This window comes from Mustela lutreola, chromosome 14 (genome assembly GCF_030435805.1).
Source record: "Mustela lutreola isolate mMusLut2 chromosome 14, mMusLut2.pri, whole genome shotgun sequence".
NCBI lineage: Eukaryota > Metazoa > Chordata > Mammalia > Carnivora > Mustelidae > Mustela > Mustela lutreola.
Window position 1 is genome coordinate 48,398,136 of NC_081303.1, and position 24,868 is coordinate 48,423,003.

Below are 24,868 nucleotides of genomic sequence, written 5' to 3' on the forward strand. Positions count from 1 at the left end.
AGGCTAAAAAGATCAATACTTCAGGATAAGTTACTTTCTTATTTTTTTGAACCAATGCTCCAATCCCTCATTTGGTCCAGGGAAGCAGAAGATAAAGTTTCAACGAATTACTTTTTTAGCTCATTTTGGAAACCCATGAGCCATCTCTGCGAGTTCCTTGTGTAGCGAGGCTTGGGACAGGCCACACGTCCCGCAACTTGGCAGCAAGGTCGCCATGGCTTCTCTATAGAAGCAGAGCCTGCTGTGGACCCACCACAAGGTCCCAGGGAGCGAGAAAGTCCTTCCCAGGGTCTAACTTCAATCCCTCCTGCTGCAACACTCCACACTCCTTTCCCTTCTTTTGCATCTAGGCTGAGGTCAGCAAATCCTAGGCCACCTGAGGAGAGGCCCAGGGCAGATGGGGGTGATGAGCGGGACTGAGTCCCCCCGGAGCCTTCCCTGGCACCTTGCTAAATTAACCATCCCCGCTCGGCTGCCCGATGGTGCCAAAGGGGAAGGCCGCACACCTGGCGCAGGGCGTCTGTCCCTGGACCTAGACTTGAGGCGCGGCTACTCTTCATCACAGAACTAAGGAAACCCAGCAGACAACGCAGTCCAAACCCCTTGTCTGAAAAGTGAGGAAACTGCCCCCCAAGGGATGTGAGTTCTCACCTCACACAAGCAGCAAGGCAGAGCACAGAGCGGCAGGAGCAGTCGTGTCCTCGACTCCCCGCTCTTTGTCGCCCCTGCTCCACCCCCAGCAGCCCACAGGAAAGCAGGGTGCAGGGGGACTGTGGAGGGTGGGGTCAGGGATGCCCTAGTCCGGCCAGGCCCCAGGGACCTGCGTCCCTCTGCCACCCCAGCCAGGACCACAGCTGGAACCAGGAGGGAGGAGCACCCACCCACCCCCTGGGCGGTAGGGAGAGGGGCCAGGGCCCTGACTCCCTCAGAGCAAGAAGGCTCTGAGAAGCTGCTGAGTCACCTCCCCAGGCTGCCCGCCAGCCGCTGGCCTGTGCAGAGCAGCCGATGGGGGCTCCCGTGCCACCAGTCTAAAGGGTCCCTCTACCCCTGGACCTGCTGCTTTCCCTCCCCCTTCTCCCAAGACTCAGAATCCTGGATCTTGGTCCAGAGCCCTGCTGCCTGGCACCCGACAATGTCTCCCAGACCCACAGGCAGCTCTCCTGGGGCGGAGGAAAGGGTTTCCAAGGGCTGGGTATCAGGATGCTTGGGAACGGGCTAGGAAGGCTGGGGGACCCTGACCAAGTGGGGATACATGGCAGCTTGAGGACGCATGCCTCCCAGGCTGCCTGGTGCAGTGGGGGTGCAGAGGGCTGACCCCCAAAGGTCACGGAGCCTCAGTGTACGGGGCAGAGAGGGGGCTGTGCCCTTGTCAAGGGTACCCAGGACAGCCGCTTCCTGTAGCACATGGGGAAGCACTGGTTTCAGAAGAGGAACCCGATGGCTTAGTAGTGATTACCTGACGCCAGTCCATGGGCTCCCTGCTCTGCCACGTGAGCGGCCCTGCACTCCCCAGCATGGCCCCATTACCCTGCACGCCAAATGCACATCTTCATTTTGAGCTAAAAACCGTTAAAAATTGATGCATCTTCTTCCTGACTAAACGTTACTGAGCTTTGAACACACCAGCTCCGCTCAGTGCTGCCCCGCTAAGGGACCGGGGGTTAGAGGCTGGGCTGCAAGCAAAGGTCTTTGAGTTTGAGTGTGTGCGTGTGGCGGTGCGGGCCGGTGTGTGGGATGAGTTTATGAGCGTGTCGGAGGGGGCGAGCGTGTGAACGTGAGTGTGTGATGCGTGTGTGGGGAGGGTAGTGTGGGTGGTTGGGGAAAGAAGGGGCAGGCAGGAGCAGGAAGCCGTAGCAAGGTGACAGGGGCCCTAGGTGGCTCTGAGGAGGAAGTGAGAGACCCCAGGAGCCTCCCCCCCGGCGGCCTGGCTGATAGGGACCCCGGTGGTGCCCCCACTGTCTGCCAGGAGGCTGCAGCCAGCCGGCCCCATCTCCATTTCCACGTGGGGGGGGCATGGATGAGGCCCCCCAGCCCTGCTCAGGTTCACGGATTCCTAGGCCCCACTCAACGCTCACAGCCCAGAGAGGAGGAGGTGGGCGAATGGTGGAAGGCCCCATTAGCCGAGTGACGGAGCAGAACTGCGGCTCCGTGGCGTGTGCTGGCAGCCGCTGGGAGACAAGGGAGGCTTGGCACCCCTCAGGCCCAGCCCAGCCAAGCGACAGCAGCCACTGAAGGACCGGGACAGTGAAGGGCCGAGGTACCGGCGAGGCTCTGTATGTGACATCATGTGCCACTGTGCTAACACGTGTGCACGGCACTGGGAACACGTTACGTGAACAAGCGAGTAAATGTGTGGGTCACGCAGCCACATACAGGAGTGTGAGAAGCCCTAGGAACAGAAAATTGGGGAGTCCCAGACCACACCCTTGTCCAGGACTTGGGGTGACATGGGAAGACCCTGTACTTGGATGGCAAGCGGGACAGACCCCAGCGTGGGACACCTTGCAATACCACAAGAGCCCTGGGGGTGGGGGAGACAACAGGCCCCCAGCCCCACTGCAGCAATCCTGTCACCTCTCACTGGTCCCCAGGCGAGGGGCTCCTCTGCTTCCTCAGGTGGCCTGAGGTACGGGACCCGACGGAGGCATGGGGGGACCTGGTGTCTCCCCGCTTCCTTCCACTCTCTGGAAAGTGCCTCTGCACCTCCCTGGGTAATCTCGTGACCTTCCGAGATGCTTGGAGACCTTGACCTCTGGGTAGGACCGGGAGCCTAGCAGTGGGGCACCTCTGGGAGCAGGGCTCAGGCCCCAGCAGAGACCGGGCGAAGTGCCTGTCCCAGCAGGGCCCCATGAGGACAAAATCAGCCACGAGGCACGGCCACAGAGTGGCCCGAGTGCCCATGCCTTGCCCTTCCTCACCACTCCCCAGAGGGGCTGGCAGCGTCCGAGCTGACCATGGGCCCCAGGTTAGGGCTAGTGTCCCCAAAAGGAGTCAGCAGCCCTGGCTGAGAGTCAGGGACTCTCCCCCTAGCCCCGCCTTGTCCTCGGGTAGACTGCGCCACTCCTGTGTCACAGTCCCTGCATGAGGCTGTGAGGTGGGAGGTGTCTTGTTGGCCTCCGCATTTCCTGCCAGCACTGGCCCTGCACCCTGGAGCAGCCTGGCTGCTGGGCTTGACAGGCAGGGAACGGAGAAGGGGGGGTGTCACAGGGCACAGCACCCTCCCCTCCGGCAGCCACACCAGCAGGCTCCCTGCTTCGGACGGGAGGGGAGAGACTCCAAGGCTTAAGGCATGCTGTCAAGGCCAGACCTCCGCAGCCTAGGGCCTGAGCCGTCCTTGGTCTAGGAGAGGCTGGCCTGCTTCCCTGGACGGCTCAGCAGGGAGACAGACACAGACAGCCTCCAGCAGGCTGTTCCCTCGGGCTTCTCCCTCAGGAAAGGCAGCACCACACGGTCCAGACCTCAAGAGAGACACAGGCCGAGGAAGGGCGTGAAAATTCCTTCCCTCCTTAATGAGGGACCAGGCAGAGGTTGCCCGCCTCATCCAACCTTGAAGGTCATGTCAGGGCCAAGTTTCGGGAATATGAATGAAGAAAACTCAGCCCCATCCTCAAGCAGCTCGGGGCAAGACGACACACTCAGGTTTTCTCAGAGGTGGAGCAGATGGGATTCTCCCCAGTGACAGGAGACCTCTGAGGCTCAGAGATCAACGTACCCAAAACCTCACTGTGAACTGGAACCCTGATTTCCTGGCACCCAACCCAGGGCTCTGTTCCCTCCTAACAGTCAGCCCCAGCTCGTGGGACCAAGTGTCGGGGGAAGAGATCACAAAGGCCCTGGGCCCGCAGGTGGGGGTGTATGTCAGGGGAAAGGAAGGAAAGCTTCCCTTCCTCGAGTTTCTACTGCCTGCCACACTGAATTTCATTCATGCTCAGCCATGTCAGATAGGTACAATATTCCCATTTTACAGATGAGGAGACTGAGGCCGAGCGGGGTACACTCGCATCGTGCCCAATTTCCCCTGCCCCATAGGACGGGAAGAGCTGCCCTCAGGGGCAGAGCACTTCATACTCTGAAATACTGAGATCAGAGTATTTTACTGGCGGCTGATCAGGAAGCTGGGGGCAGTCCGAAGTCAGGGGAGCCCAGGGCGCTCTCAGCACCTAGGCGGGGGGGTCAGCTGAGGGGGATGCTGTCTGCTCTCCCCAAATCCCCCCAGATGCTGGACAGGCCCTGGGGAAAAAGACGTGCCCTTCACTTTTCGGATAAAGATGCCCATTACTGCCAACACCTCTGACAGCTCAAGGTCTCCAAAAACTAAAGTGGGTCACGTAAGTCCTGGGGGCACAATTATAGTCCCCGAAGAAGCAGACTTTCTCTGGCCCGACCTGGGAGTGAGAAGAGACATGGGGAATAGGGGCCCACAGGGGCAAACCATGTCCTCAAAATGCCAGCGGGCTGGAGGAGGGAAGAGATGCAGGAAAATTCCAAGTTGGAAAGTCCAGCTCGGATTCTATGTGGATCCCAACCTGGGAGCAGGACCATTAAGGGAACGGAGCCCCTGGGGCCAGGTTGGAGGGGAGCGGTGGGCAGCGACGTGGTGCACGTTAGCACCCGACCTTGGGGTCAGACGACCTGGCTTCAGGTCTCAGCTTTGCCACTTGCAGCCCTGAGAACTTGGGCGGGTAGCTTAGCTTCTCTGGGTCTTGCTTCTCCAACTGTGAGATGAGAACCAGGAGAGTTCCTGCCTTGGAGGTTTTGAAGCTGTCCTGTTCCTGAAGGGGGGGAACCAGCAGGTGAACCTCTCCTGAGCACTTACGGTGGCCCAGGTTAAGCCTCCGGCCAGCACCCCCATTCTGCAGTGACAGAGCCCGGAGGCAACGGAGCTAGTGGTGCTGGTGCCCGGAGGACGTCCCAGTGGCACTCTAGCCGTGCCAGTGGGCCACCGAGCGGCGGTGATATTGGCAGGTACCTGGAAGGCTCGTGTGCACTCAGGAATGGGCGCTATGGGGAGAACCAAGGTCTGGGAGTCATTAGCACAGGTTGGGGGGGGGTTGGGAGAACAGTCACCCCAGGGAAAAGGAAACCAAGAGACGGGCTCCCGGGAACATCCACATTGAGAGGAGTCGCAGGAAGAAGGGAAATGCCAGGCAGATGAAGCACAGCCAAGTACGGAAGGAGACCCAGCGAGAAGAGAACCGGCTGGGCGGCAACAGAGGAAAGAGAGCAGTGGGCGGGGACACAGGCAGCTTTTGGGATACTCGTGCGGAGAACATTCCGGTGAGTTGTGTGTATTAATCTAAGTTCCACCTCAATCAGAAAGAACAAAGAACACGCAGAGCAGAAAGCTCTCCCGGCAGACCCGTGGTCAGTGCTCCAGCTCTGCACTGACACGCTCCATTTGGTCCACGAGAGCCGGACTAGAGGGCCACCCGGGGAGACTTAACACAGCCCCTGCCCCTGGCGCTGGGCACCAAGCAGGGCACCTGCTTCCTCTGGGATGCACAGGTGCTCCTGCCGAGAGACCACGGAGCAAAGGCACAAAGAACCAGGGAGCACCCCCGAGGGGAGGCTTCCTGAGCCCCAAGCCAGGGACACAGACGTGGACCTGGAAGGGGCTGGACCTGCAGGTGGCAGGGGTGGGTGTCTGACAACCACAAGATGAGATGGGCCCACTCGCCACCACGGCCCCGGAAGGTGCAGGAACGACATGTGATGGGCAGTAGGACATCGGCCCGGGCTTGAGAAACCCCACCTTCTGGGACATCCACCCCAGAGCCTGACCTGGGGCAGGAGAGTCTCCTTGGGCCAGGACACCAGAGGCCTCTCGGCGTTCTCTCCGGGAGCTGAAGTACTGCTCTACACCCACCATTGCCAAGCGCACTGGGAATGAGCCAGGCCGTAGTCAGGGGCAAAAGGCACACAGGTTTCCAGCCTTTCTGCCATAGGCTAAAGGAGACCAGAAAAGGCATCAGGCGGGTGATTGTCCCCTCCATGCAACCAGGGACACTGAGCATGACAGCATTCAGCAACCGCAGGGCGAAGATGCCCACATCCGTTCTGAAGGGCCACACGCAACACAGGTTAAAGCAGAAGAAACCAAGCCAGAGGGAGGAAGTGACTGGCCCAAGGTCACAGGGTTCATGGGGCAGAGCCTGGCTCTCAGTTCAGTGCTCTTCCAAGCCGGCAAAACCCTCAGGCCTGGAAAGTTTCCCAAAATAGGCACGATGTGAACATCAGGGGTTTCCATCTCCCTATGGAAGGGCCTGGGTTAAAACTTCAGCTGGCATTCCTGCCGTGGCTCCCATCAGACCCCGCAGCCCTATGGCTGGTAAGCGGGAAGCTGCATTTCACCTTTTCCATATACGGAGCTGGTCTGTTTCAGTCATTTTGATTTTCTGCCACAAATTCAAGCTCCTCACACACTTGAAGCAGGAAAGGCTTCGGGCATCTAACTTCAGTTTTCTCCGGCAGCCATCTTGGCTCTCCTTGGTAGCCTCCTCCGAGGTGAGGACCATAGCACACCTCCTGGGCTCAGAGGCCAGTCTGCCCCTGCCCCCCACACTGCGCTGGGAAGCAGGGATTCCTCTGCTTCCCCTCTTCAATTCCAGCAGTGTGAGGGCTGGGGAAGAAGATGAACTTCAAGCTCAAAATGGGGGAGGAGTTTTGCAGTCAGCGCTTTGCAAAATCCTGATGGGATGGGGGTTTCGTGAGGTAATGAGTACCCTGGCATGGAGGGCCATAGACAGGGACGGGACACAGAGTTGGCCTAGATGAACTTCAAAGTTCCCTCTCCAACCCCATGAGACTCCACACCTCTGACTCTTCATCCCACCACCTGCTGGCCCCTGGCTTCCCAGGCTCTTTGTCCTCAAGAGAAGCCACCACCGATTACGTGGGGGAGCTCAACAGTTCTCTTCAGAACATCACTACTCGTGGGGCGCCTGGGTGGCTCAGTGGGTTAAGCCGCTGCCTTCGGCTCAGGTCATGATCTCAGGGTCCTGGGATCGAGTCCCGCATCGGGCTCTCTGCTCAGCAGGGAGCCTGCTTCCTCCTCTCTCTCTCTCTGCCTGCCTCTCTGCCTACTTGTGATCTCTCTGTCAAATAAATAAATAAAATCTTTAAAAAAAAAAAAAAAAAGAACATCACTACTCGTGCAGGGATGGCTTCGGGGTATAGAAATTAAATACAAAACGGAGACCAAACTGGAGAATTCCCTGAGCAGACAAGACCATTTAGGCCATATCAGCAAAACTAAATCTAGCTTATTTGATAAGTAAAATTTTACTTAGATTATTCTTGTAAATGCCTCCAATGATCATTTAAAAAAAAAAAAAAAAGCTGCCTTCCTAAAAAAACCATGTAAGATAATCACCTTTAACCAATCCCCTGCCAAGTGGAAACCTCCATTGTAATAAGGCACTCTTGGTAAAAGGTAAACAACTTCCTTCTCACTTGATAAGCCATCCTGTGATGCCAGGTCCCTGAGCTTCTTATCAGTCTTTGGATTTAAAAGCTCCCAGTTCACCAACTGTTCTTAAATACACAATAAACTCTCACTAAATACTATTTATTGATTTGGTGGTTTCAATTTTGCTTTTTCTGGGCTTGGGGCAGGATCGGGGGGAAAAAACAGGACAAAAGACAGCATGGAGGGAGGGGGGGCACCTGGAATCCAGTGTGGCCATCACCAAGGCCAAGTTGGGGGGCACCTGGGAGGGCGGGTGTCCTTGAGCGGAGTTGGGACCCAGACAGGCCACAGCCCAGCGCTGGCCTCCTGATTGGGGGTGGTTGTCAAGTGAGAAGGGAGCCCGCTCAGCTCTCCAAGGTTCATTAGAGAAAAAGGTGAATGTTGAATACGTGTCATGGCAGGCAGCTCATTAAGCCCACGGAGCTTAAAAATAGTGAGACACACAGGAATGGGGAGAGGGGAGGGGAACTGGGGCCTGAAATCAGCTCAGCACCCCAGAGGAAGGAACAGCAACCCCTGGAGAGACTGAAGCCATCCCCAGGGGAAGGAAAGTTTGCTTAGATCTCACCTGATCTTCCCGGGTAAGCTTGGAGCAGGACCCCGCTGGAGACACGGCACCTGCTCAGCGAAGAGAAGACGAGCCCCAGAGGATGACTGAGCTCCGTGCAGATGTAGACAGAGATACGGCAGCGGGACACACACCTGCCTTGGAGGACTGCAGAGCCGGCCTGCTCACAGACACTACTCGGTTTCCCTGGGTCTGAGCACCCCTCAAACGTCCTTTATACCACCTTTCTGATCAGTCTGCTGTGCAGGCTGCGGGATTAGACAGCCTTCACTCAAATTCTCCCGGTGCCACCTACCAGCCTGGTCACCTTGGAGAAGGCACTCCCCTCTCCTGGACTGGCCTCCTCTTTCATAAAACAGAAACACCATGGATCCCTACCACGTAGGGCTACATGCACTAGCCCCACTATGGCTGAAATGCAGTAGGACCTCTGGCAGGTTCCAGGAAGCAGAGAATGCGGAGTAAAGGGAGGGCCTGGGAAAGGCTGCCATAGCTCGAAGAATATGCAGAATTGTTGCGGCTGCCTTGCTTGGTGGTGCTGGGCGGGTTTGGAAAACAGTTACGGCTCTCACTGAAAAAGGGTGGGAAACTAGGGGAACCAGATTCCTTCAGCCAGCACACACAGGGCACCTGCTGTGTGCTCTGCTTTTTTCCACAGGTGGTCCCAAACCAGGAGGTAGGGCCAAGCACCAGAAGCCAGCTAGGTAGTTGGCTGGTGTGGGGATCACACTGACTCTAGACAGCAGAATTCCAGAAGTGCAGGACTCAAGAGAAGGGAAACCGAGAAGGAGGGATAGAGGTCGGGGGGAGGTGGGATGTGAAATGGCTCTTTTCTGGGTTAGATCACAGGAGAAGGTCCCCAGTCCAAGGGCTCTAGGATGAAGGGGGCAACCAGGGGGGGAGGGAGGTCTCGCCTACCACCACCCGCAGCCCCAACCTGGCCTGTTAACACACCGAGTGGGAGAAATATTGCCGAGCACCCATGGTGACCCAAGACCCTGGGCATCTACTCCAGGCTTCGCTCCCAGGGGGCTCAGGCCACTGAGGAGACAGCACGGGGTTTACACAGGACAGAAGAGCTGCAACGCACCTTAGGGTAGATTATTACAGCCCCTTCTGGAACAAAGGGAAACCAAGGCCCAGAGAAGGGAAGTTGCTTTTTCTTTTTTTAAAAGATTTTATTTGTATTTACTTTAGAGAGACAGAGCATGGGGGGTGGGGCAGAGAAAGAGGGAGAGAGAATCTGGAGCAGACTCCACACTGAGCGCAGAACCCGACATGGGGCTCGATCCCACAAGCACGAGTTCATGACCTGAGCCAAAATCAAGAGTCAGGTGCCCGACTGACTGAGAGCCCACCCAGGAGCCCCAGAAATTACTTTCACGTCAGTAAGAGAGTCAGAGCTAGAATCTGGGATGCTTTCCACTGCACTGCACTTGCCACACCCTGATCCTGGGTCATATAGGTCCTCTCTGCCTCTTCAATTCCACACTGGAAGCTTTATATTCTGGAGGGAACCGGACTAAGGCTCAAAGGAACACAAGATGTTCCGAAGGCCACACAGCAGGTCAGACAGAGAAATGCAGGGTGTCTGGTTATCTTCCCCAGGATACAACAAACATTTACTGAGCATCTACTATAAGCCAGGCAGTGTGCTGGGAACACTCTGGTGCTAACACTCTCATTTAAACCTCACATACAGAAGCAAGATGCTCTGGCGCTATCGTCATATGCTCGGGGTTCGTCCTGGCCTTGTTAGTCCAGCATCCCCAAATACGTTATCTGGGCCTGGGTCTCCTCATTTTGCACAATGGCACCTGCCTCACAGAGTAAAGGAGATAATTCATGTAAAATACTCACAATAGGACCTGATAGAAGTCAACTTTCAAAATAAGTGTACATTGGACCTAGAAATTCCACTCCCAGGAATGTGCCCCGGAGAAGTGAAGATACGTGTTTTCTCAAAAGTCTTGACATGCAGAGCCCCCTGATGGCTCAGTGGGTAGAGCACAAGACTCCATCTCAGGCTTGCGAGTTTAAACCCCACATAGAGTATAGCGATTACTTTAAAGAAAAAAAAAGGACATGAATGCGCAAAGCACTCGTAATAGTTCAACTCAAATGCCCATCAACTGATAAAGGATAAACTAAGTGTGGTCTATCCACACAGTGAAACATGATTTAACAATGAGAAGAAATGAAATGGCATCTGCTATAGCCCAGAGGTGCCTTGAAAACAACATTAAGTCAAAGCCAGACTTGAAAGAACATGTATCATATGATTCTGTTTCTATAAAATATCCAGGACAGGCAGATGTGGAGAGACAAGCCGTAGACCATCCGTGGGTTAGGCTTGAAGAAAGGAATAGGGAATGACTGCTAACGGGTGCAGCTTTCTACCTGCACTGAAAAAAAAATTCTGAGATTAGATCGTGGTGGTGTTCACACAACTCTGTGACGGTACTAAAAACCACTGAATTGTGCACTTTAAATGAATGAAGTATATCTCAATAAAACTTTTTTTTTCTTTTTAGTAAAAAATCGATATCCCCCAGTAAAAGGAAGGAGCTTCCAATCACATTTAGAGGGGGGAGGGTGATGAGGTTCAGAGAGATCCAGCACTTAGCCCAATAGGGCTAGAGTGTGTAGGATCTGACTTTGGACTTGGTGTTATTGAACTCTAAGTCCAAGGCTCTTTCCCGAAGCTTCTCCTAAGACCTAATCCAACCTGGACTCCCAAATGTCTTGGGGAAATCTTCCTTTTTCTCCCCTTAACAAAGCTACTCTGCAAATTCTCCTTGCTATTTAATCTAAGTCCTTCCAACTTCCTGAGATATGAGGTCCAGGGAAATCTGAGGTCAAGGCCAAGGTCACAGGAGACAGGCATCAGGCTGGGCCCCTCCATTTCTAGCCAATGTCCAACGTCTTCTTTAGGAAGCCTGGGGAATGGAGCAGATGAAATACAGTGGACTCTGAGCATGAGCTCACGGCTGACTTTGGAGGTGACCTTGGCAAAGCAACCTCATCTCTGGGGCTCTGGGTAAAATGATATTTAGAAAGAGGCTCTGAGGAGGGCTCCAGAGGAGACATTTCCAAGGCTCTGAGTAACTCTGAAATAAAGTGTCCTCCCTTCTCCAGATCTGCCATTCACCCCAGATGACCAGCTGTGAGGGATGGGGACAATGGACAGCTGTCAGTTGCCGGCTTGGGTATCTGCAGCCTGGTCACCCCTGTGGTCTTTGGCAGAGACCTTTGGTGACCTCGTGTGAGACCCTTGGCCTAATCATCAACCCAATACTGTCAGCAGGTCAGCTTGGTGCCATCTCCCACCCCAGGAAGGAGACGGATAAGGGAGGGGATAAAAGCGCGATCAAGCAGGGTCCTTGACTTACTTGGCAGGAAAGGTGCTGAATATGACCTGTGCCACTGCCCTGCTTCCGGGCAGCGCCCCCTCTGCCTCCTTGCACTGCAGATAGCCTGGCTGAGGGTAGGAGGAAGGAAGTATGGCCTGTTTTGGCCATCCCAGGGAAGGCATGACCCAAGTCTGCCTGTGGCTCCTGGCCAGGGTGTCCCAGCTTGAAGGAGAGATGGTCAAGCCTCCTGCTCCCTGTTTGTACAGCTGTGGGCCATATCCAGAAGCACTCCTGTCCCACTGCTAAGGAGCATGGAGAGACACAAAACCATCATCCCTTTTCCTGGCCAAAATGAAGAAGAGCAGACCTAGAGAGAGGCCAGATTCCCCCAGAATCACCCAGAGTCTGAGCGGTCTCACTGGGAGAGCAGCCCACTGGGTTTGGTGCCATTTGTAGAAATTTCAACGGGCCAGAGCCTCAGCCAGGAAGCCTGCCTGCGTCACAGAGGCTCAGACAGGAGGACGCCAGGGTGTACATCCTCCAGGCCCACTGGTTTTTCCAGACCATCACCCACCTCACTGGATGCACAGGTACCCTGGAGGCGGTGAGAGAGAGTCATCCTCTCCACATTTTCAAATGGGGACTAATGAAGTCCAACGAAGGGAAGACACAGCATGTGTGGGACCATGTGCAGTAACTCAGCAGTGAAACCATTGGCTTCTAGATCCTTCTAATCAAATACGGTCACATCCCTGCCTCACCCCACTCCTAGCTCCAGTGTCACGTTTCTTTTTCTACAAAATGTCCCTTTTCGGTTTTAAGAAGCCCCACAACAACAGCTGTGCTAGCACAGAACGCCAGGTACTTGCTCTTCCTGAACTTCTCATGTCAACCCTCCGGCATACCAGCTGATTTATTTCCATGTTAAAGGTGAAGAAACTGACATTCCCAAGTGTTTAAACCACAAAATCCCAAAGGAGTTGGGGCAAGCTAGCGCCCTGGTGTCCGAGAACTCAGTCACCGTCCCATAGTACCGAGGACCCAGGAGGATCTTTATGCTCCAAATCCCACCAAAACGGGGAGCAAATGTCCCCAGGCAGGCCCAGGGAGTCTGCTCAAGATAGAGATGTGGGGAAGCGGAGCTTTGCTCCCGCCCAGAGGCCATGTGCTGGGAAGCCTGGGGACAGGCTGCTATCTGTCCCTGAGCAGCTGGCCGCTCCCAAGGCCCAGCCCTGGCCAAGCAGCGGGGAGCAGGCTAAAGGCAGGCCCCGAGCTGGCAGCCTTGGCCTGCCCCACTGCGAGCAGCAGCTCTGAGAGACTCTCCTGCCACCAGGGCCCTGAGAGGCTGGGCGGGGAGACCCAGGGCCCTCCTTCTCCCCCCAGCTCAGCCCCACAGCCCTAAGCCCGCAGCAGCAGCAGAGTGGGCCCCGATGGCGGGAGGTCACTCTGGCTGCATGGTCTCCAGGGCCCATCGGTCCTGCTGGTTAGTTTTGGAGCTACAGCACCAGGGTTAGCTTTAGGGGGCACGGCTGACCTCCAGGAAGGTCACTGCGGCCTCTTCCGGGGGCAGGTAAGAAAGCTAGCTCATTGCCAAATGAGCTCAGATCCACCCCCACGGTTCCCCCCTAGCAGTCGCACGGAGAGCCAGTGAGTCCCACCATAGGAAGTCCTTCCTCGTACCTCACCTGAGTCCTTCCTGCTGCAGTTCAACCAGGCCCACTGCCTCATACAAGAAATGCTTCTGCTTCCAAAGGCACCCTTTGTGACATTGCTAAGATGCAACTCCACGAGCAACACGGCCATCACAGAAGCCACTAAACCAGCCGGCAGCTGCCGTGGGGTCAAGAATTTCATTTCAGTGAGAAAAGGCTGGGGGCTTCGATCCTTCTCCCCCCCAGCCGCTATCCAAATTCAGGACCCAGAGAACAAGTAAGTGGGATGCAGAGGAAAAAAAAAGAAAAAGAAAAAAGGAAAGATAACAAAACAATGGCAGGGCGAGAAAAAATCATTCACAGCTTCTCTTGACCTGCCAAGGACTTTTACCACATCTTTCCCTGGGCTCAGGGGCCTAGATAGGGAAGCAGCTTCTGTATGGCTCTGCCTGAGCTTCACTCAATGGGCATCTGCTCCAAGGCCTTTCTGCAAAAGCTTTAAAAGTCCCATTTCTCCAGGGAGCTGGAAGCTGGGGGAGGCGTCGGCTCCAAACAATAAGGGAAATTTGTTAGGGATCAGGGCTGCCAGGAGGAGGGAGCAGGCAGATGCTGTCCGAGAGGCAAAGGGTTATTTAATGCGGTAAACCCAAAGGCTCCTTTAGAAGTCAAGTACTCACACGGGAGGCCCTACACTCTGCAACCTTCCTTTTCAGAATCCCTCTCCTCCCCCACAAACCTCAATCCCAAGTCAGACTTATTTCCCGTCCTTTGCCACTGGGCAAATATTGACTTTCTTTCACTCAGCGTTGCCAGTGGAACTGAGACCAGCGGGGCTGGCTATTGTCTCCTTCCTCGGCGAGGGCAAGGCAGGCTGTCAGCAGAAGAGCTCCGAGCGGGGGGGGGGGGGGGGGGGGGGGGGGGCCCAGAGACGCGTCAGGAAAGCAAGCCTGGAAGGAATATCATGGTCATGGGAGTAATATTTCTGTCTTTCTTTCTTCTGCTTTGTCTTTCTGTCCTCTGTCCCTCTCTCAAGCACACTGGGTTTTATTTTCTCACGTTCTGGCTGTCCTAAAGCCACGAAGCGTGTCTGACCCAGGAAAGGCAGCCTACGACAGCTGGCAACGACCAGAGCTCTGGCCCGGGAATTACAGTCTCAGACACGGGGCAACCTTTTGCTAGTCTTGTCATTTTTCTGGGACCTCAGTGTTCTCATCTGAAAAATGGGAATGTCAGACTAGATGCTCTCAGGATTGGGTTAGAGGTGATTTCCCACCCATGACTCCTGTCCTCTCCATGGCCATCAGGCGTAATGCCTTGTGCTCTCTGATTTTAGAAGATCTGGAAAATACCTGCTTTGTGCTTACTGGGAAGAGTGCAAAGAGCACTGCACGAGGGCCCCCAGATGCAGACTCAGTGCCGCCCCTGGCACCAACGGGTCATGTGGTCCTGGGCAAGGGGCTCCCCCTCCCTGAGGCTCAGTTTGCCCATAATCAAAGTCAGACTGGATGAGATGAACCGCACGGCCTCTTCCAGTGCCTCGTGCTGTGATTCCATTCACCTAACCCATCCCCAGGAGCAGAGATGCCTTTTCCCCAAGACCTCATTTTACAGCCCTTTCCTCGCGACTAACCTTGAGTGGAAGGCTGTGGCGCCTCCAGCTTGTACTCCCTGAGCACCGGCACAGGGCGCGCGTTTTGTTAACCTCCATGCTCTCTCTGACAGTCTCACACTCTGCCTGCAGCCCCCTGTGGCTGAGCTCACCCCTCCATGGGCCCTGGGACAAGGACCAGTGCAGACTCCTGAAGCCCAAGCTAGGGCACGGAGGGAACTGGTCTCAGAAGCCTGTGCCTGGTGACAACTGCACCACTGTGGGCTCTGTCCCCACCCTTCCTTTAACCCAAGCACCCCTCAGTGACAACACAGAGCCTCAAAAACTCAGTGCTTATGCAGCACCCAGTCCCCACTTAGAAATGCCCATACTCATGGTCCTGGGAGGAATTTTATAGAAGTTATTCTCATGTAATCTTCATAAGAACCCTAGGCGATACGTAATTTTCTCCCCAATTCACAGATGAGATAGCTGAGGCTCAGAGAGCTTACATAATTTGCCCAACTTCACACAACTCATAAGAAGAGAGAGCCAAGATGAGAACCCAGGTCTGTCTACGTGCAAAGCCTTTGCTCTTAACCCTCAGCATTCTTACTAAGAGAAAGACGGCATGCCCTCTCCCCAGGCTGTCCTTGAATTGTGACCAAGGGGCAGGGAGTCTTGATGCTCAGATGATGCCCACAAATCTCCCACTCCACCCCACTGAGCCTCAGCGAGGGCAGTGCCAACCGGGCCCTGAACCCAAAGGGTTGGCAGGACCTTGGATTCATCTCAAGCAACCTTTCACTTTGGAAATGAAGACTCAGAGGCCTGTGGATGGGACTTGCCTAAAGTCACCCCAAGAGCTGGCCCTGCCACCCCTCCTCCCAGCCCACCAGCGCACCCGTCCGGTCTGGCTCTGTGGTCTGGGATCCTGAGAGTTCCCCCAGGGCTGAGTCAGGGCCTTTGCCAGCCCTTCTATCCAGCCCAGACATGCCTCTGGCTCCTTGCCCCCCAGGATCCAGTCTCAGCCCTCCCTGGGCTTGGGGGTGGGGGGGCTCGTTCCTGGAAAGTTCAGGAAGTGGAATCAAACCCTCATGTGTCCTCACCACGGAAGGGACCAGAGGTGTGGCAGAAAGTGGGGAAGGGAGAGCTAGAGGCAAACAGGTATGAGGTTACAGGAAAGTCAAGCAGTTTTTTTTCTTTCACATGAAGTTTCTGCTGCAGAATGATATTAATGATGAGAGCTGAGTGGGGAGAGGGGGACAGAGGGAGGGAGAAGGGGAAAGAGGGAGGGGGAGAGGGGGAGGGAAAGACGGGAGGGAGAGAGACAGCCATCCCATAGGGAAGCTCTGGAAGCCCAGAGGATATTCCAGGGCCCCCTCCGCAGGGAGGCACACCGGCTCCTGCAAGCTTTCTGGGTACCAGGGCTAGCAGCTACCACTCACTGAGGACACAGAGGGCTCAGCACTGGATGAAGCATTTTTTGAGCATTTCTTGTTTAATCCTCACAACAATCCTAAAATACCACCACTATTTTCGAGTAACTGAAACCCAAAGATGTAAAATCCTGTATTCGCTCAAGGTCACTCAGCTAACAACCAGTAGATCCCAGGGTCTCCCGGGGATTCACTCCTTGGCGTGCAAGGCCTTGAAAGGGGTCCCTCTATATAGGGAGTTGAGGCTCTGGTGGTCTCTGTGCTGGAGACAGAAGTACTGGGGACAGAAGCGAAGCGTGTGTGAGGCCGAGGCTGGGGAGCACCACCTGCCCCCATCACCCAGCCAAGCCCCCTGGCTGGCTACTCAGACACCTGTCCGGAACTCCAGCCACAGAACCACAAGGTGGGAAGGGTCAGGGGGAAGTGATTCAGTTCAACCCTCTCCATGGACAGGTGAGGAGAGCAAGGAAAGGGCTTGCCCAAGGTCACACAAGGTCACCCAAATTGGAGGCAGGGCCTAGAATGAAACTCTTGCCTCCTGTCTTAAGCCAGGACTCGCCCCTACGACACCCTGAGGCCCAGGGAGAAGCTAAGGTCCCACCCCACCTGCAGACAAAACCAGAGTTCACCCGAGAAGAAGTGAGACGAGGTTTTCCTATGGTGGAGGCTTCGAGGCTGCCCAGTGGAGTGCTGGGGGCTACGATAGTGGAGATCTCTCTAATCAGAGACAGGATCTTTCTAAACATAATTCCTTCAGATCACCCTTGTCTGAGGTGGATGCAGCCTTGTCCAGAGCCAGCGGCCAGACAGCATGACCTTGGGGGGATCCTTGACATCCCCCCTTTTGCCCAGGGGGCTCCTATCTGTCCCTGGGAATCTCTTCCCAGGGAAGCTCTGCACCCTACAAGGACGTGTGGTGCTAGGAAGCCGGATAATCTCACAGCCGGACTGGAAATTCTTGAGTGGGAAGAAATGATGGATGAGCAGGCAGAGGGTCTCAAGGCCCTGCTGACTTTCTTAGGGGGCAGGGACCCACAGCTTCCCCAGAGGATAGGTCACAGCGGGAAGGCAGCTCCTGCGGGTGGGGGGGGGGGCGCACCTCATCCAATCCTTCCATTGGCCTCCCCTGCATGCTGGGGCCTGCACAGGTGTCAGAACCGGGAGACTTCAGATCCAGAAGCTCCAAAACCCCATTCTGCAGATTACCAGACTGAGGTTCAGAGGACTAAGTAAGTTGTCCAAGGTCACAGGCTGGGTCAGAATGGAAGCTTCCTGACTTCCCCTGGAACGCTGGGTACACAGTTCCACACTGCCATCTCCTCCCCAGGAAGTGAGCGCGGAGCTCCCCGCAGAGAGGCCTTGGATCAAGGGCGTGAGTTCCTAGGCTCCAAAGCAAAGGACAGGCATCCCGGAGGCTGGTTCCCCTGACCACCCTGTTCCCCACCTGGTCCCCATTCCTGACTGGAGCACCAAGTGTCTCCATCTTCGTGAAGTTCAGAGAGGTACAACAACTTGTCCAAGGTCACACAGCAAACTGAATAGAGCATGCCCTCCTCCTGCGCTGTTGCCCCTTCCCCAACCCCCACCCGTCTCTCCAAGCTCTGCCGATTGCCAGAATCCTTAGGACCGGGCTTCCTCCAACAAACGGAGCCGCGGCGCTTGTTGGGAGTATGAAAAAGTTTCGAGGAGAGGAAGGGGCGAAGATGCCGCTGTCCATTCCAGCCCCAGACCGCTGCGGCAGCGCGGGGGGCGCGGAAGGGAATAGAGCTCCGCGCACCGCCAGTGTCCACAGCGCGTCCCGCTCTGCGCCAGGGGGCTCCCGAGCTCCGCGCGCGGGGCCCTTTGGCTCAGCCTCACTGCGGCGGGGGCGGCTGGGGGCCCCACGTGCCCCGCACCCACTTTTCACAGTACACCTACTCTATCAGCCTCCCCCGCACCGCCTCCTGCCGTGCCCCGCTAGCCCCGGGTGCCCGCGCAGATGCGCCGCGGCCTCTCTCGCCTTCTCCCCGCGCGCGTCCCGCGCTACCCGCGAGGAGAAGCAGGGCAATGGCGAGGGGTTCCCGGCATAATTCAGGACGCTTCCCCTGGGACGCCAACGGTGGTCCGGAAGCAAGTGGATTTCCGAAGCCCACTGCTCCCACCGCGGGCTCCGTCCCGCACTTAGTTTATCCGGCTGCGAGCGCCGAGCCGAGAAAAAGTCGGAGCGTCCCAGATTGGCGACCCTGCATCCATCCGCCCCGTGCCCCAGGCCCTCCGGGTGGCCGCGCATGGTTGGCGCGCTGCTGCGCTCGGGACCACGCGTTGCCCTCGCAGGGTGTCCCCGCCCGGGGCGGCTCTTACCGCGGACGTCCGTGCGCGGTGCGGCGTGAGCTCGCCCAGAGGCCCGAGTACGGGGACGGCCGGGGTCTCGAAGTCGCGGTCCCCTCTTTCCACTTCGCGGCGGGCCGGGCCGCTGCGGCTCTCCTCCCGCCCGCCGGCTCCCGGCTCGCCGGCTCGCCCGCGCTCTCTCTCTCTCTCTCTGCAGTAGTAACAGCCCGATCCCGCTCCCCCCGCCCGCCAATTGAGATGCTCCTCACATCCGCCTGCACACAGCGCGTGCCGGCCCCTCCGAGGGCGATCCCCGCAAACCGCGGTGCAGGGCCCCCGCCCCAGCAATCCCCGCTCAGGGGAGGCCGCCCCCGCACGCCCCGCGCCCCCCTTCTCGGGTCCGGACCGCCGGAGGGCGGGGAGGGAGGAGCGACAGGGAAGGGGAGGTGTGTGTGAGGGAGACACGGCGTGCGGGAAAGGGGTTCGACCCGGCGCGCCCCTAAAGAAGTTTGCGGTGGGTGGGGCTGGCCTCGGGTCCCCAAGCCCCGCGGGGCAATGCGGAGGAGTCCCCTCCCGCCCCGTGCCCTCCTGCGACACTCCCCACCCCACCCGCGCCACCCACGAGCTTTACGAGCCTCTCCGGGGCGGGGACTGGATGGGGGAGGGGCGCGGGGAGGGGGATCGCTGCAGGTTTTCCTGAGTCGGGAACGGAAAGAAAAGGGAGGGAGAAGGGGAGTGATGGAGACAAAAGGCAGAGAGCAGAGGAGAAGGGGCGGTGGGGGTGCCTACCCGGAGAGCTCGGACGGGAGGGTTAAGTAGGGACGGGCACCCGGGGCTCTCCTCCGGTCTCTCGGGAAGGGGAGGAAGCGGCTGGAGGGGCCCCTGGGGAGCGAGGGGGAAGTGTGCGCTGCCCTGGACCTGGGCCTGGCCCCCAGATAGGAACCCACCGAAAGGGCTCAGGCCAGAGGAACCCAGAGACTCCCCGCTTGCCACAACTCCGCTTTCTCCCTCTTGGGGAACGCCAGGCCTCAAGCCTCCCAGAGCAACGAGAGGACCAGGAGTTGCCCCTACTCTCAGGGCAGGAAGGGGCGGGGAGGGCTGCGAACCAGGTCGGGCTCCTTTGCCTGGGCCTCACCCTCGTGCCTCCGCCCTCAGGGCTCCAGCTCAGCCCCGTCCAGTTTGTGCTGGCGTGGTGCCATCACCCATCCCTGACCCTTCCCAGCCCCGCCCCACCCCACCCCACCCCACCCCACCCCTGCCCTCTTCCCCACGGCTTCTCCTCCCCCTCAGCTTCCTCCCGTTTGCTCCTGTACTTCAGATCCAGACTCAAGAATCAAGTTTGACTCAGGAGGTGATTCTCCCGTCACGCCCCTCCCCCGAAAAACGTGTATGTGTTGGGGAGGGCGTCCCTCAGAGCTTTCCAGGGCTTCTTATCTCCACAGCGTGTGAGGAACCCTGGGAATTCCCCATACCTGCAGCGAATCCCCTCTCCCTGGCCCAGCCCCCTGACAACATCACCCCAGAGCCCGGCCACTGCAATACTGCGACACCCGCCGCTTCTGGCTGGGCTGGAGCCTCTCTTTAGAACAGCAGCTCGCTAGTCACGGCCCCTGGGCTGCAGAAATAGCTGATTCGGGGATTTCCAGGCTGCGAGCGAGTGGGGGAGTGTGTGCCACCCATGTACCGGGCTGGGGCCGCACATCGCTGTTGGGAAGGGGGTGTGTGTGCACACTGCTGTGTGTGTGTTTAGGTGTGGGCTAGGGGACAAGACAGAGGCCGGACAAGAACTCTCTGGTCAGCTCTGCTGACCCCTCACCATCCTTCGGATGGAAAAGGGGATCGACCATCAAAGCTTCAAGGTCAGATGCTCCACAGGGAGGACACTAGGGATTCTCCCCCACAGCACCACAGGGACAGACCACAGGGCTGCTGGCCTCCCACACTGCGGGGGGCTTGTCACTTGGCTGCTCCCTTTCTAGAGGAAGAAACGCTTCTCTTTTGAGATCCACCAAAGGCTTTTTTGCCAGGAGGAGGGATAAAAGGGCTGAAAGTTCAGCGGCCTGGATGGGGCACAGACTGGGATGTCCTGAGACACTGGGGCGGCAGATGCCTTGATGACTGCAATGGACTGCTGCGTGGATGCTGGGGGATGGAGGACAGGAACCCCCGGCTCCTTCTGGTAAAATGGAGGAAAAGACACCTGAGTCTTACCAAAACTGCTGCCAGTTAAATTGGGTCTAATGACAGAAAATAAAGCATTTATATAGGACTGTGTCTGCTCATGAAAACCCCTGTGTTCAATGTATAAGCTTCCTCCACTGTGGCCTCTCCCCTCCTGGGGGAGTGGGATCTGATAGGGTAGGGAATGATCAGGTGACATTTGCACAGGCAGGGGGCTGGGTCAAGATGGGGAAGGGGAGCAGTGTGGTCCTTTGAGAAAAGCTAGCTTGGGTTTGCTGAAAGTCCCTAGGGCCCCAGAGGGGCACCCCCACCACAGTCCACTATAGGGTGGTAGCAACAGCTTATAGCCTTGATTTTACTTGATCCTTTCAAGCAATCCCAGGAGGTAGCAAGGCAAGAAAGAGACAATCCTTCACTGAGCTATAGGGAGCCCTCAAAGGGGGAGTGACTCCCCCAGGTGCCTGTGTTGTTTTGGTAGGGAGTTAAGAGCATGGAGCTGGGTCCTGTGCCCTCACATGCTGATCCTCTGAGCTGGTTGCAGCTGCTCCAGCTGGGGCCTGTTCCCCAGGGGCTCCTTACGGTTACCTCTCCTACCGCCTTCTTGTAGACATTTCTAAATGTGGCCCCTGCCCACCCTCCAGCTCGGCCTGCCACGCCCCCAATCCCTCACCCTCTGAGTTCCAGCTGCCCTGATCTTGCAGGTCTGGAAAGGGCTGTGCTCTTCCCTGCCACAGAGCCTTTGCACAAGCTGTCCTCTAATGGAGGACATTTGTCCTCTCTGCCCCACGTCACCACACCAACTCCCCTCTGTACTGCCTGCCAATCTCAATTCCCTGGCACCTCTCTTGTGTACCCAGTATTTCTCATCTGTAGCACTTGTCACCCTTGCCATTTCCTGCTAGAAAATAGCACCCCCCCACTAGACTGTAAGCTCCAGGAAGGAAAGGAACCCCTGCCCATCCAGCTGGTGCAGAGTCAGCACCCAATAGATCTTAGTGGTTCTAAGTTTCAGGGTCCTCAAATCCTGGCACAGCCACATGTGTGCTGTGCTGTGTGACCTTGGGCAGATTACATAACCTCTCTGAGCCTCAGCTTTCTTACGTGCAATGTGGGGATTTTAATTATAAAATAGAATTATCTTAAGGATTATAAGGGGTAATTAATGTAGAGAGACTAACAGTGCCATTCCTCACATATCCATGTTAGAGAAATAAAGGTTGTAAAGAAACACAAATAAATGGGGGTTGAAAGAAGAAAGGATTGGTCCATATTCCTCTGCTTCTAAGCTTCTCCATGGGATGCTCAGTGAATCTCCTCTCCTTGCCCTCCCCAGGCTTCCAGGACCAAGTAGTCAGCATCTGCCGTGGCTCCTTCCTCCCCAACCAGGCTTTGCCTTTCAGCCCAACATGGCTTCTCTGCTCTGACCCCGCGTTGGCTTCAGCGGCTGGCACAACCCAAGCCCACTTGGAGCTTGGCAGCAGGCACTGGCAGAGCCTAGCAGAGGGCAGCAAGGTAGCCTCCTTCCTGATCTGTATCAGCATCTCCCAGAAAATCATCTCCAACTAAAACCAGTCCCCTCACCTCCCTTCCGGTGAGATGGCAAAGTTTGAGCTCCTCCTACACAGAAATTCTGGAGCTGCCCCGGAGCTCTGGGCTCTAGGCCAACGCCGCAGGATCGGGCTCCTGTGGCCCATATGTTTCCTGGGCCCGGGGATGGAGGGCCATGTGGGGAAGAGGTGTCCTGAAGAGGACTTTGCAGGCTCCCCAGGCTGGCGTCCTGTTGCTGGTCGGATGTCTTCCTTTCTGTGTGAGGGACCCGGGCCTTCCTGAAAGCTAGTGCTTAGCAGGTTGACAGCCCCTTCCCCCCAGCCCTGTTCCCCGAGTAGCCCCACAGCTGGTGCTCTGGAAGAGCAGCTAAGGCAGCCTTGCTGGAAACCCCCAGGCCACAGCCCAAGCCCAGGCTGACTGAGAGAAAGAGGGGAGGAGAGAGGAGAAAAGGCTGGTTGAAGAGCTAACCTAGCTCTTCACCTTGACCAAGTTCCCTCCCCACTCCAGACTTGTCCAGACAAAATAAGGACTCTCCATTCTTCCCTTACAGAAATGCAACTGGATTTCTGCAAAGAGCTTCTAAATCCTGCAGCCGCCACTAAGACCATCCCTAGTACTAACAGAGCCCCACTCCTCCCCTCCCCCCCCCCACTCCCCTCCCTCCCTCCCCCTCAGCTTCACTGAGCAGCGGTCTCTAGTGTTTGTCAAGGGGCCAAGACTTAGAATCATGGGATCTTCACAGCAGTCCTAGGTGACAGGGTAGAAACTACACTGGATTAAAACACAGGCTCTGGGGCACCTGAGTGGCTCAGTCATTAAGTATCTGCCTTCAGCTCAGGTCATGATCCCAGGGTCTTGGGATCGAGTCCCATATTGGGCTCCCTGCTCAGCGGGGAGCCTGCTTCTCCCTCTCCAGCTCCCCTGTACTTGCATTCCCTCTCTTGCTATCTCTCTCTGTCATAAATCAATAAAAAATATTAAAAAAAATAAAAAAAACACAGGCTCCAGCTGTACAACCTTGGGCAAGTTTCTCAACCCCTGGGTGCCTCATCTGTAAACTAGGAACAAAAATGGTATCTATCTCGTGCAGTCATTATGAATATTACATGAGTCAATACATGTGAGACACTTAGAACAATGTCTGGGACATAATAAGTAGTTAGTACATGTTAGCTCTTATTTTTATATTATCCCTATTTTGCAGGTGAGGAAACTGATAAAAATAGCTACTGTTTATTAACTGCTTACTCTGTGCTAGGCAGTTTATATGTTGTGGAGGGGGAGAAGTCTGGGACAGTTACAGCCAAGAAACATCTGCACACACTAAATCTGGGGTGTGTGCGGACACCCCTCCTCTTCTGGAGTATATATTTGCATCCGTTGGTTTACATGGGGGCTACACATTATAGGGAAGCTTGAACTTTGCCTATAATGGGTTCTAGACACAGGACGTTTCTGATAGTCAAAAAGAAGGAATATGGCTGACAAAAAGAGCCAGACCCCACAGGAGGGCTTGAGGGTCAGAGGGAGTGACCCTCCAGGTTGGGGAGAGTGGCTGGCACTTGACCTTGCCTGACTCAGCGGTCTGCAAAGAAAAAGAGCTGTGTGTAAACTGAAGGGAGGTCTCAAGGGCTGGTTTCCCAAATCTGACACCTCGGGCTCAGGCCACCCTGTCCCTCAGATGAGTATCTCACGGTGGGGGGTGGGGAATACTGTTCTCCATCTCTCCTTTGAAAGAGCGCTTGCGGGGCAGGGGAAAGATGGAGAGCCCAGGCTGATAGGCACATCAGAGGGAGGAGCAGGGAGAGGCTGCAAAGAGCAGCTGGGACAATGACAAGATGTGGGGAACCAAGTCACCAAGACACCGACAGCAGGGTCAGCCTAGAGCCACGTGGCAGCACACGTTAGGAGGACCCCACACAGGCGCCGGCTGCGGCAGACTTAGGAACTAGATTTCCTGTATGAGCAGGTGGGTGCGTGGAGCTGATGCAGGGTGGGAACTGAGATGCTAAAACACAGTGACAGCCGTGGGGACAGGAAACACACATGGGGAGCGTGTTCTGTGCCAGGCACTGTTTAAGTGTTCAGCATGAACTTACTTAATGCAACAACCTTAGGACCGAGGATCTTCTTATTCCCAGTTTACAGATGGGGAAACTGAGGTAGACAGAGGTAAAGTAATTTGCCAAGGTCATGCAGCTAGGAAGTGGAAGATGCAGGATTTGATTCTGATTTTCTGCTTCTGAGGCCATGCTCTCAACGCCTCTGTCCCATGTCTTGCCAATCCTTAGCATGTGCCCTTGTTCCTAACCAAAGCAGGACAGGGGTGGGGACGCTGGGTCCTCCATAAGTTTTTACAACGACCTTATGAAATCAGTGTTTGTTCCCATTTCACAGCTGAGTAAACTGACGCTCAAAAAATGCAAATGATTTGTCCAAGTTCACATAGCTGGGAAGTGCCAGAGTTGGGATCTGAGGGCTGGCCTATGGGGCCCTCACAGTCATCCAGCTCCTGGGGTGTGACATGACTTGTCCAAGACCACCCAGCTACCTCCAGTCTCTCAGGCTGCTGTAAGTTCAGCCCCAGTCTTACTGTCACAAGAGAACAAATCATCTCCATGTCCCCCGTTTTCCTGGACATGAGGAGGGAGTCCGGGTGCTCTCTAGTCTCAGGCCGGACATGTAGGCCATCTAAGAACAGCTGTTTGGCAGAGGGCCCTGAGGGGGGAAAGGGACTTGTGTCAGAGGATCTTCCCAGAGAATT

At 56.2% G+C, this 24,868-nt stretch overlaps 1 protein-coding gene across 4 annotated transcripts in view; it reads right to left on the reverse strand.

The window, feature by feature from the left end:
* The window catches only part of SYT2 (synaptotagmin 2), a 103,776-nt gene that overhangs the window by 20,351 nt on the left and 58,557 nt on the right, over positions 1-24,868 (reverse strand). Inside the window, exon 1 of one of the 4 annotated variants that reach the window (XM_059146026.1) lies at positions 18,409-18,696. The exons of the other annotated variants lie outside the window; for them this stretch is intronic. The gene's annotated coding sequence lies outside the window, so the exon portion shown is untranslated. Of the gene's footprint in view, positions 1-18,408; positions 18,697-24,868 lie in introns of those variants that run through there. 4 annotated transcript variants of the gene reach the window in all.